The 11,008-nt window shown below is 41.0% G+C and overlaps 1 non-coding gene across 1 annotated transcript; it reads left to right on the top strand.

Annotated features, from left to right (window-relative positions):
- Positions 1-8,818: 8,818 nt before the first annotated feature.
- LOC145019088 (small nucleolar RNA R71) lies at positions 8,819-8,925 on the top strand. The gene has a single exon (XR_013667407.1). It is a non-coding gene; the product is annotated as a small nucleolar RNA R71 (small nucleolar RNA).
- Positions 8,926-11,008: the final 2,083 nt, after the last annotated feature.

The raw sequence follows: 11,008 nt of genomic DNA, 5'->3' as shown, positions 1-11,008 counted from the left end.
CATCCTCATGTACTCGTCGAGTAGGGTCGATCTACTCGCCGAGTAGATCACCTTTTTCCACTCTTTGATCTTCAATTGCTTCCCTTTTCTCCCTTTTACTTCCAAGCATATCTTTTGGACTGAAAACAAAATTCACAACATTTTAAGTACCTTTTATCCACATTATTCACATAATTAATCAAAAATAACTAAGAATAGATGCTAAATAATTAACTAATTATGCACATATCAAAATACCCCACACTTGAGTTTTGCTTGCCCCCAAGCAAAACTAAATTTTAAACATATTAGAATCACATATAATAACTCCAATCTAACCCAGCCATTATGCAAAGACTGCAACGCATGCATTTGTGTCTAAAATTTCCAAAAAACCCCCCATACTTCAAATACTCACAATCCTCATAAACATTCGCCCACTCACCCCGAACTATGCTCATTTTATGCAACCCTCCGAATCCATCCTCAGAAAATCTCTTTACCCTCAAGGTATTTTTAATTGAGCAACCCAAGCATACATATTCTAGAATTACAACTTTTCGATACCACTATGGAGCTCTTTGAATTCTTCACTTTCTTGATATTTGATCTTTGATATCTTTGATTCACCACCTTGTCTTGATTGATTTTTGGTATCTTCAACTTTTTGGATTTCTTGGAATTTTGATCTTTAGGTCTTTACTTCATTTGCTCCAAAATTCCTATAACTTTTCTAGTAATTCTTTTCTTTTTTCATGTATTTCTCATTTTTTTTCACTCAAATCCCCACATGCTTAAGCAGGGGCGCTCAATCTCAACCTTTATTGGCTAATGATAAAAACTTTCCTGGATACATTTCAGGTTTAGGCTGATAAACATATTGCATCCCTCAGGCTGAGCAAGGTCGTGTTTTTGTCTCATGATTTCACTGAAATAAGGAAGCCACAAATGCACTAGAACGTATATAGGCTCAACTAAACATTTGGGTTTTCATGCAATTATTAACACAATTCTAACATGGAATCCTAATTTTTTTTTTACCAAAATTTTCTAAATTAAGACCTAAGCATTTTTGGTATGCAACAATTGTTTAAAAATTAGCCTAAATTAAGATTCTAAGTGTTCTAAGATGTGACTAACTGTGTTCTAAGATGTGACTAACCCCCTACCCCACACTTATTTTATGCAATGCCCTCATTGCATATTATACCAACTAAAAATGCAAATAAAGAGAAAGTTGGAACAAACTCCCCTGGGGTAGCAGTCGCTAGGTTGACACTCTCCTCTTCAGCTCCTTCTTCTATTGACTTTTGCCATGGGAACAGCTCATCCATGGCACGGGTGTCATACATCTCGTGTGGTTGATAGCTCGAAAACTCCAAGGAACAGGGTTGTCGGAAAATCTTCAGTAGTAATTCATAAAGAGTGTACGAATGTTGCAGTAAAAATAGCCAGAGTAATTCAGAAACTCCTCAAGCAGCAGGATTCTCGGCGAGTAGGCTCGAAGACTCGGCGAGTAGAACTCGATGGCAAAGCGGTTCGTGTAAAAGCATATGTACTCACCGAGTAGTGTTAGTGCACTCGGCGAGTAGGGCGTATATTTCCAGATCTCTTTTAACTGCTGCATCTCTTGACTTTGGTGTTGAAATGAAAATATAAATGTACTCTCACTCGAATTTCCTAAGCAGCAACACTCCATAAGACTCTTGACTCGTACGGACTCAATCCTAGGAACAAGACTCCATAATCACTCAAAAAGTCTCTCATTCCTCTCTTGACCCTTCCTAATTAGCATGCTTCCTATCTTCAATACCTGAAAAGAAAACTAACAGTGACACTAATATTTCAACCACCATAACCAAATCCAAAATGTCAACAATTGTCTTAAAACAAAACATCATAAAAAAACAAAGCAAAGTCTTCAATCTTCCTCTTCCATTCCAGCTCCTCCTGCTCCACTTCCTCCCTCTCCATCCCTTCTTCGCATCCTCTCGTCCCAATCCATGATATAAGGGTAGTCGGGTCCAGGTCTCGGGGCAATGTGCATTTGTTGGAAAAGATACTCGAAGGATTGATTAGTGTAGTTAACCCCTCGCCCAATATCATCCAAGTAGTGTCAGTACTCTACTTGGTTCCAACCATCGTTATCCTCCACCGGAATAACCGGTGGTTCTTCCCGTACCCGTTCGCTCCTTGGCCGAACCCGCCTTCCCGGCTCCATGGGGACCACTGGCTCATCTTCATTCGGAATAGTAAAGGAATCACCAAACTTTTCAACTATCCGCGCCCTCCTATAAAGTGCAGTGTTGAACGGAGGAGGGTGGGTAATCGTTAGCGCTTGAGCTTGCGGAAAATCCAAGATCCCAAATGATTTGGCAAGTCGGGTAATGAACATGCCCCCATTTATCTTCGAATTTATCTTCTCCTTGACCGCCCCTTCCGCAAGAAATTTGGCAATGCAGTAAGGAAGGTTGCAGAAAACGTCTGGAGTGATGATACTCCACAAGTAGAAGATGTCAAGGGTGGGAACTTTGTCCCCATCCTTCCGCATGTTGATCGTGCTTGCAACGAACCGGTGAATGAGTCGGTGGATCGGAGAACGGATATGACCTTCTTGAGCAGTGGAAGGTATGTAGACTCGGTTAGCAATTGTACTCCACCATGTCGATGCCACCACCTCCTCGGGAAGTTCTTTGTAGGTATTTTCCAAGAAGGCTTCAAAATAATCCGTCATCGCCATGTCTTGGTCATATATACCCGACCGCCAAGAGAACTCGACCATGCTGCATTGTCGCAGCTCCCCGCCCAAAGAAAACGAGATCGTGTTAGGATTGTAAAACTCACTACCACCTCGGAATGAGATGGTAGCAAAGAATTCCCAGCACAACTCTGCGTATACCGGCTCTTGGATTTTGAACAATTGCAACCAACCATCACAAGTGATGTTGGCATAGCCCAAATTACAATCTTTCACCAAGTATGGGGTGAGTTCTTCTTCCAAGCCAACATTGCCCATCCATCCCCAATCCACTGCATTTGGAAGGTGGATTTCTTTCTGTTGAAGTGCTTCCAATCTGTTTAGAGCTCGTGTTTTGGATGATTTGGATGTGATTTGTTGAAAAGCTAACCATGGCATATCACCATGGCTTCCCCCACGTGAAGATTGGCCTCTTCTTGCCATGCTACCTGCATACACATATCAAGAACACAGCAACAAACAACACCCAGTAATTAAAACAAGAAAATATGTGATCTGACTTTGATCTACTCGCCGAGTACACGAACCTACTCGGCGAGTAGTATGAACTTCTTGACAGATCGAGATCGGATCTGTGTAATCTGTGCAATAGTGCAAATTGTTCATAGGGTTTTGTTGTAATTACTTATCTAACCATAGATCTTGAAGAAATTATTGCCAACAACATCTAATTCATGACTAAATCAAAACCCTAGAATTTGAGAAAAACTCCCCAAATCCGAAATCACATCAAATCTGGGCAGATTTGTGATAAAAATTGAACCTTTCATGAAATTAAAGGGTAAAGATGTTACCTTGTTGCTTGAATGAAGAGAAACAAGTAGAAATTTGGAGAGATCTTGAAAAGTGCTTAGAGAGGCGGCTGAGAGAAAGTGCTCGGCGAGTAATGGGATGAAATGGTGAATAATAACATTTTTTACAGGCTTTATTTTACTGGGTTTGAACCGGCTACTCGCCGAGTAGACGCGCTTACTATCAATGTTTGGTTGCAATCGGGCACTTACTCGCCGAGTAGATGTCACAGGTTGAAAAAAATTGTATTTTTGAAAAATTTAATGTATCAATCCATTTGTTTAGCCCATCCACCCCAGACTCTAAGCATAGCTTGTCCTCAAGCATTTAGAGACATAAAATAAATGAAGAAGAATGAAAAAAAAACAAAATGAAAAATAAAGAAAAGGAAAGAAAATGCAAACTTGAAACTCGGGTTGCCTCCCGAGAAGCGCTTCTTTTGATGGAGTCATTAGCTGGACTCCACCCCGTCTACGTATTTGCAGTCCTGCACAGTAGCAACTCCTCCAATCCTTCATTCCGGGGGACACCTTCTTCATATTTCTTTACTCTATGACCATTGACTTTGAATGGTGTGCCGTCTCTTGAGATCAACTCTATAGCCCCGTGTGGAAACACCGTCTTGACCAAAAAGGGACCATCCCACCTTGATTTGAGTTTGCCCGAGAAAAGTTTTAATCGGGAATTGAAAAGCAATACTTTTTGGCCTTCATGAATGTCTTTACTCTTGATTCTTTTATCATGCCATGATGCCATCTCTTGGTCTTTTCTTTATAGAGCCACAAATTAGAATAAGCATCATTTCTGAGTTCTTCAAGGGCATTCATTTGCATCAACCGGTTGGTCTTCAATTCTTCTATATCGAAGTTGCACCTCTTTAAAGCCCAATATGCCTTATGCTCGATCTCAACCGGTAAATGGCATTGCTTTCCATAAACTAACCTATATGGTGTAGTACCAATAGGTGTTTTGAAAGCTGTGCGAAATGCCCATAGTGCATCATCCAATTTATCCGACCATTCCTTGCGGTTGCTTCCCATCGATTTCTCTAAAATACGCTTCAAGGCTCGATTGGTCACTTCAGTTTGTCCACTAGTTTGTGGATGGTATGACGTGGAGAACTTATGGGTAACCCCATATTTCTTGAGCACCTTTTCCAATTGATCATTGGAAAAATGTGTGCCTCGGTCACTGATTAGGGCCTTCGGAACACCAAACTGTGAGAATAGTTTCTTCAAGAATCGTACCACTACCCGTCTGTCATTTGTTGGTAAAGCCTACGCCTCCGCCCATTTTGAGACATAATCGACCGCCACTAGTATGTACTTGTTTCCTTTGGATGTGGGAAAAGGTCCCATGAAGTCAATGCCCCATACGTCGAACACCTCGCACACTTGGATGCTATGTTGTGGCATTTCATTTCAAGATGAAATGTTTCCCACCCTTTGACAAGCATCACATTCTTTGACATATTGGGCTGTATCTTTAAAGATTGTAGGCCAATAGAACCCAATGTCAAAGATCTTCTTTGCAGTATAGTGTGCTCCATGATGTCCTCCCGTGGGCCCGCTATGGCAATGTTCTAATATTCTTCGGCTTTCCTTCCCGAACACACATCTTCTTATGATTCCATCCGCACAGCTTCGGAAGAGGTATGGATCGTCCCAAAAGTAATATTTGATCTCCGCAAAGAATTTCTTCTTTTGTTGACTACTATAATCCTTCGAGATGTAGTTTGTAGCTAAATAGTTAGCTATGTCTGCGAACCATGGTTCCTCTCCCACTGACACCATAATGTATTCATCTGGAAAGTCGTCTCCATCCTTATCTTCTTGCAATTGCGGGTTCTCGAGCCTAGATAAATGATCAGCCACTACATTCTCCATTCCTTTCTTGTCTCGTATCTCTATATCGAATTCTTGAAGAAGCAGCACCCATCGTATCAGTCTTGGCTTAGCATCATGTTTGGAAAACAAATACTTGATAGCCGAGTGGTCAGTAAAAACTGTGGTCTTAGATAAAACCAAGTAAGGGCGAAATTTGTCAAAAGCATAAACCACAGCTAACAATTCTTTTTCAGTAGTAGTGTAATTCTCTTGGGCGGGGTTTAAGGTCTTGCTAGCATAATAGATGGGTTGAAAGTGCTTATCAACCCTTTGACCAAGGACCGCTCCTAATGCATAGTCACTAGCATCACACATGATCTCAAAGGGTAAGTTCCAATTTGGTGCAATAATGATCGGGGCATTAGTTAATTTTTCCTTTAGAAATTGAAATGCCTCTAAACACTCTTTAGTAAAATTAAAGGGTGCATCTTTAAGTAATAATTGTGTTAGAGGTTTCGTGATTTTAGAAAAATCCTTTATAAAACGCCAGTAAAAACCTGCGTGTCCCAAAAAACTCCTAATGCCCTTCATAATAGTTGGTGGGGGTAATTTGGCAATGGTGTCTATCTTTGCCCGATCCACCTCAATTCCCTTTTTAGAGACTTTGTGTCCCAAAACTATACCCTCCTTGACCATGAAGTGGCATTTTTCCCAATTTAGGACCAAGTCGGTTTTCTCACACCTAGCAAGCATTGAGTCAAGATTTGTGAGACAGTCGTGGAAAGAAGATCCGAATACAGAAAAGTCATCCATAAAGACCTCCATGAATTTTTCCACCATATCATGGAATATGGCGGTCATACACCTTTGAAATGTCGCAGGTGCATTGCATAGTCCAAAAGGCATGCGTCTATAGGCGAAAGTCCCACTTGGGCATGTGAATATGGTCTTTTCTTGGTCCATTGGGTCTATGGGTATTTGAAAATACCCTGAAAACCCATCTAGAAAGTAGTAATAGCTATGGCCCGATAGTCTCTCTAACATTTGATCTATGAAAGGAAGGGGGAAATGGTCTTTACGAGTGGCATCGTTTAGCTTTCGATAATCGATGCACACTTGCCAACCTGTTACCGTTCGCGTTGGAATTAACTCTTTCTTTTCGTTGGTGATGACCATCATTCCTCCTTTCTTGGGCACCACTTGGACCGGACTCACCCATGGACTATCGGAAATGGAGTAGATGATTCCTGCATCTAAGAGTTTGACCACCTCCTTCTTGACGACTTCTTGCATGTTCGGGTTCAATTATCTTTGGTGTTGCACCATCGGCCTTGCTCCTTCTTCTAGATTGATTTTGTGAGAGCAATAGGATGTGCTTATTCCTTTGATGTTAGAGATTCTCCATGCGATGGCTCGTTTCCATTTCTTCAACACGTGTACAAGTTCCTCCTTTTCCGTCTTGGATAGATCCGAGGCTATGATTACAGGCTTCTGATTTCCTTCTTCCAGAAAGGCATACTCCAGATGGTCAGGTAACGTTTTAAGCTCTGTTTGGTTGTTCTTAGTGACGGACTCGCCGAGTGTAGGTGTGGTACTCGGCGAGTTTGCAGCTGCATTCATGACTTCTATCTTTTCTTCAGATGTACTCGGCGAGTAGATCGGCTCAACTCGGCGAGTAGGGCTGTCAGATTGCTTCATTATTTCTTCATACTCCGCTTCTTCCAACAGTCTTTCAATCTCTAATAAATCCTTTTCTGGATCAAATGCTTCATCTAAAGCTGCAAACTTGCTGGAATCTTTAGGTATGTCTTCCTCCAATAGTTCGTCGAGAATGTCGATTGAGAATGTCGTGTCGTCACTACTCCTAGAGTACTTCATAGCTTGGTCCACCCCGAATGTTACTGAATCGTCCCCAACTCGCAAGGTGAGCTTAGAATCTCTCATGTCTACGATAGCGCTAGCTGTGTTGAGGAAAGGCCTTCCAAGGATAATAGGCACTTGCGGATCCGCCTCCATGTCTAGAATGATGAAATCAGCTGGAAAGACAAATTTGTCCACTTTCACTAGCAAATCTTCACATATGCCTCTTGGGAAGGTGACAGTCTTGTTTGCCAAATGAATTGCCATGTGAATTGGCCTTGGCTCCGGGAGGTCTAGCTTCTTAAAGAACGAGTAGGGCATAAGGTTCACACTTGCTCCAGAATCAGCTAAGGCATGAATTGCAGCCAAGTTGCCATATTGGCAAGGTAAAGTTAAGCTCCCCGGATCACCCTTCTTCTTTGGTAGCTTGTTTAGCATTGCGGCGAAGCAGTTCTCATTAAGCACTACCTTCTGCACTTCCTCCATCTTTCTTCTATTGGTGAGGAGTTCCTTAAGGAACTTTGCATACTTGGGCATTTGCATGACGGCTTCAATGAAAGGAATGTTGATTTGAAGAGTTTTAATGTGGTCTAGAAACTTCTGATATTCCTCTTCCTGCTTCTCTTTCTTGGCTCGGGCTGGGTATGGCATTGGAGGCTGGTAAGGCTTTAAGGGAGGCTTTTCATTCATTTTTGATGGGGTACTCGCCGAGTCCGTCGGCCCTACTCGGCGAGTAGAACTCTCAGATTGTGATCCTTGGTTTTCTACTTGTTCTTCCGTTCCTTCCTTCTGCGAGTCCCTGGTTGCTTCAGTTCGAATGGGGGCCAAGGGAGTGATGATCTTCCCACTTCTCGTTGTGACAATGTTTATTTGTGCGCCTCGTGGGTTGTTTTCGGTTTTGCTATGAAGCTCACCCGATGACCTTTGGTTAAGTTGTTGAGCAAATTGCCCAAGCTGTGTTTCTGTATTGTGGATGGATGCTTGCTGGTTCCCGAGCATGGTTCTTGTTTCTTGGATAGCAGCATCATGGTCACTATGCCTTTTCTCGGAAGCAGCCACAAATTTAGTAAGCATATCTTCCAAGCTTGGCTTCCTTTCTTGCACCGGCTCCTCCGCTTGATAAAAGCCTCTCCCTTTTTGTCTATACTTCTCCTCCTTGGCCTTCTTGTACTCTTCGTAAGAAAGCCACTCTTTCTTTTGTTTGCGCCAGTCCTTATCATATCGGTCACCGCTCGAATAACACGCTTGCGCCTTCTTGTTGCCATTCTCATCCAAATCGCAATCTCTAGTGAGGTGAGGTACATTGCAGTTTTCACAACCCACCCGAATAGCATGGATAGTTTGATCCATTTTGTCCATTCTCCTATCCATGGTTTTTAACATAGCCATGACCGTGGATAAGTCTTCAGTAGCAGCATAAGTGGCTCCCCTCGTGACATCATGCCTAGGGTTGTGGTATTCTCTAGAGTGTTTAGAGAATTCTTCAATCAATTCTTTAATCACCGGGGGTGGCTTCTTTGTAAGTGGGCCTTGCGAGTCTAACAACTGCCGGGTTGTGACATTGACTCCATCATAGAAGATGGAAACTTCTTGCTGGCTAATTAGGTCATGGTGTGGGCAGTTTCTTAGCAGACTTTTGTATCTCTCCCATGCTTCATATAGCGACTCTCCAGCTTGTTGTTCAAAGTTTGCAATGGCCTTCTTCAGTTTGGCTATCTTGGACGGTGGGAAAAAGTGATCAATAAATTCTTCCTTCATCTTGGCCCAAGTAGTGACTGATCCGGGGGGAAGTGACTTGAGCCAGTCTTTAGCAACACCCTTGAAGGTTACCGGAAGCATACGAAGTAGTTGAGTTTTGCGGGTTACATTTGGAATATTGAAGTAATCAGCTACATCATTGACTTCATCCAAATGTTTGTAGGCATCTTCATGATCTTTCCCATAGAAAGGTATTTCCTTGAGTGAAGCTGGGATATGACCTTTTAGCTCGAAGGTAGCAGTCGCGGGAATTGCGGGTTGCACAAGTCCCGGACCATTCTCATCGCGCATCCTCTTCTTCCATTCTCCCATGGGGATTTCATCAATGTTAGCCATAGTGAACGCTAACTCTTCCTCCGACTCGGTTTCTTGCTCGTACGTTGCCTCCTCTTCTTCCTCAGTCTCGTACCCAATATCTTCTTGAATTGGCTCCTCAATTATCAAAGAAGCGCTAGAAGCTCCTGATTTACTGCTCTTCTTGTTCCCAAAAATAGTCTTCAAGTTGGACAATGGTGATTTCTTTGGTGTGCTTGAACTCTCCACGTCCTTCCCTTTGTTTCTTTTCAATAGTACCTTTTGTCCACATTATTCACATAATTAATCAAAAATAACTAAGAATAGATGCTAAATAATTAACTAATTATGCACATATCAAATATTATAATAGTATAAGGGTATAATTTTTAATCTTTAAAATTCTTGGGTTTAATTTCAAATTAAAGTATACATGGGGGTAACTTTACAAATTCCAAAACTTGAGGGCATGTTTTGAACAATTCAAAAACTTTTCAATTTCATAACATATGAGTTTAATATAGGTTTTAAAACTTTAATGAAGAGACTCTTGAACATCCATAACTTGAGGATAAGTTATTGAGTTCATAAAACAATTTATCAGGAAAAGACTCTTCAATTGTGTAACCTATGGCTTTTAATGAAGATTTAACACAAAAACCCTTTGGTTTTCCATAACTTGAGGACAAGTTACGGAACACATTAAAAACATTAAGATCATGAATTCAACTAACAAGCATGTCAAGAAAAGCAATGATCTAGATCAAACCCATATGAACAAGACAATTAAAATCAAACAACTTTCATGTAATTAGCCTAACCATTAAACTAATACAAAACATGAAACTTTTGATATTTATCTTTTGAATTGGATTAGAATGATCATTAAAACATCAAAAAATGGGTTTATAAGCTCAAAAACATCTTACGGTAATGATTCTCGTCTAATTCCAACCTTAAAAGTAAAGAATCTACACTGCGGGCCTCTACTCGACGAGTAGGATGAATTTGTTCATGGACTCATCAAGTCCCCCAGTGGAATCGATGAGTCCACAGTCCAGACAACCAGAAAAACGATTTTTTCAGCAATTTGCATCAAGTATAATTGAAAACAACCCTAGGATCTGATACCACTGTTGGGTTTTTTTTATCATTCTAACACTCCTATGGTGTGTATGCAACCCTATGTGCTTTAGATCTATGTTTTCACTATTATACATGCAAATATACAAAATTCCAAAGCATCATCCTAACTAGCATATTATGAAGCAACTATACTACAAAAGTCTAGTTATATGACCTACCTTTTAATGAAGCTTGAAGTCTTGAATCATTAAGAGCTCAGTGCCCCAAGTATTGCACCTCAAATGGTTCACACAACATCACCAACAATTGGAATAACTTGAGAAGAAGGTTACTTTGTTTCTCTCTAAGAAATTCGACCCTTACCCTCTCTTTGTGTATGTACTAGTGTCATTTCATGAACCATGGGATCCTTTATATAGTGTGGCTCATTAGGGTTACACCATGTAAACCCATGACTTTCGATTTCCTTCATGATAGATAGGTTTTAACCTCCATGGGTTACCACATGGGTTAAGCCCAACAAGAATGACAATGGATCACAACTCCACATATATAAGAATGAATGATTTACATAATCAATCCCCATATATTCTATTAGTCTCTTTTTTATCACAAAATTAATTCCAAATTAATTCACGATCGATACTAATTAAAT

The sequence above is a fragment of the Lactuca saligna genome, chromosome 9 (genome assembly GCF_052625555.1).
Source record: "Lactuca saligna cultivar CGN05327 chromosome 9, ASM5262555v1, whole genome shotgun sequence".
Lineage (NCBI taxonomy): Eukaryota > Viridiplantae > Streptophyta > Magnoliopsida > Asterales > Asteraceae > Lactuca > Lactuca saligna.
This window is presented reverse-complemented; position numbering and strand designations above follow the sequence as displayed.